The 1,421-nt window shown below is 45.4% G+C and overlaps 1 non-coding gene across 1 annotated transcript; it reads left to right on the forward strand.

Moving 5' to 3' along the window:
• The first annotated feature begins 974 nt into the window (after window positions 1–974).
• TRNAC-GCA lies at window positions 975–1,046 on the forward strand. The gene has a single exon. It is a non-coding gene; the product is annotated as a tRNA-Cys (tRNA).
• Window positions 1,047–1,421: the final 375 nt, after the last annotated feature.

Raw genomic sequence — 1,421 nt, forward strand, 5'->3', positions numbered from 1 at the left:
CCCCTAGGCCAGATCCAGGTTTCAGGGGACCTCATGCTTATTCAAATTGAGGACAGGTCCTCTTTAAGAAAGAATCCCACATTATAGATAGGAATATAGATTTAACGGCTATCAGGCAGCTGTGAGATGCTCTCAGGTTCATGGTAAATGAAGATCTACTGCCCCCCAGACGGGGTGCTGGTATTTCTAGCAGCCTTTGGCTACCTCTGCAGATGGACCTTCTTATTTTGATATGTCTACTGTGTGAGGAACAAGGCTGTTTTCTCCATGTTTAGGGGCTATTCTCAACCCTGGCATTACACAAGGAGATATTTCTTCTCGAGTCACAAGCAGAGGAGAGCTTGGGAGAAAAGGTCATTTGTTCCCTCAGAGCATGAACCCAGCTCAGGGAAAGGCATCAGCCTTAATATATGGAATGCATTTTGCCAAGACCGTGACAGTCATTAGAAATGGGCCTTTGGTGTCATTACCCCAGAGTCATCCTGGTGAAGTATGTGTCCTCCAAGTAGACAGAAAGCATTAGAGCGCCCTGAGCTGAATTGGTCAGCCGAAAACACTGGAGTGCTTTATCCTTGGAAGGAAATGAAGCCATTTATTGGAGGACAGAAGTTCAGTGTAATAGTTAAAGCAATCTGACTTTCCATAAATTAATAAAATGTGTATGGTTGGCATAATTCAATGTGTAGAAGCATCAATCTCTCTCCACTCTGAAGTCCAGAAGGAGAATTCCGGGCAGTGAGAAAAGACAGACCCTCGGGGACAATGACATCAGACCTGTGTTGAGGGCTGGGCAATGAGCTTGCCTAGGTAGGAACCCAACACACATGCACACACTCATTCACAGTCAGTCAAACTCACATAAACATACATACATGCATTTTCAGGACTCAACTCAGATCTGGGCTATCATCCTTGCTTAGCTGTGAGCTCCCAAGAACAGGTACATTTATGTGAATCCTTTAATTCCCAGCACTTCCCTGGTGGCTCAGAGGTTAAAGCGTCTGCCTGCAATGCAGGAGACCCAGGTTCGATCCCTGGGTTGGGAAGATCCCCTGGAGAAGAAAATGGCAACCCACTCCAGTATTCTTGCCTAGAGAATCCCATGGAGGGAGGAGCCTAGTAGTCTACCAGTCCATGGGGTCGCAAAGAGTCAGACACAACTGAACTATTTCACTTCACTTCATTTCACTTAACAAAGGGCCTGGGGACAGAATCAGCACTCCAGGTACCCTATGCATGAGTGAATGGACAATAATGGAACCAACTTTATAAGGGTTAAATAAAATTATTTATTTTTGTTGTTGTTGTTGAATCACTAAGTCATGTCTGGCTGACTGTCCTTCACCATCTCCTGGAGTTTGCCCAAGTTCATGTTCATGAATTGGTGATGCCATCCAACCACCTCATCTTCTGTCACCCTC

This window comes from Bubalus bubalis, chromosome 5 (assembly GCF_019923935.1).
Source record: "Bubalus bubalis isolate 160015118507 breed Murrah chromosome 5, NDDB_SH_1, whole genome shotgun sequence".
NCBI classification, from domain to species: domain Eukaryota; kingdom Metazoa; phylum Chordata; class Mammalia; order Artiodactyla; family Bovidae; genus Bubalus; species Bubalus bubalis.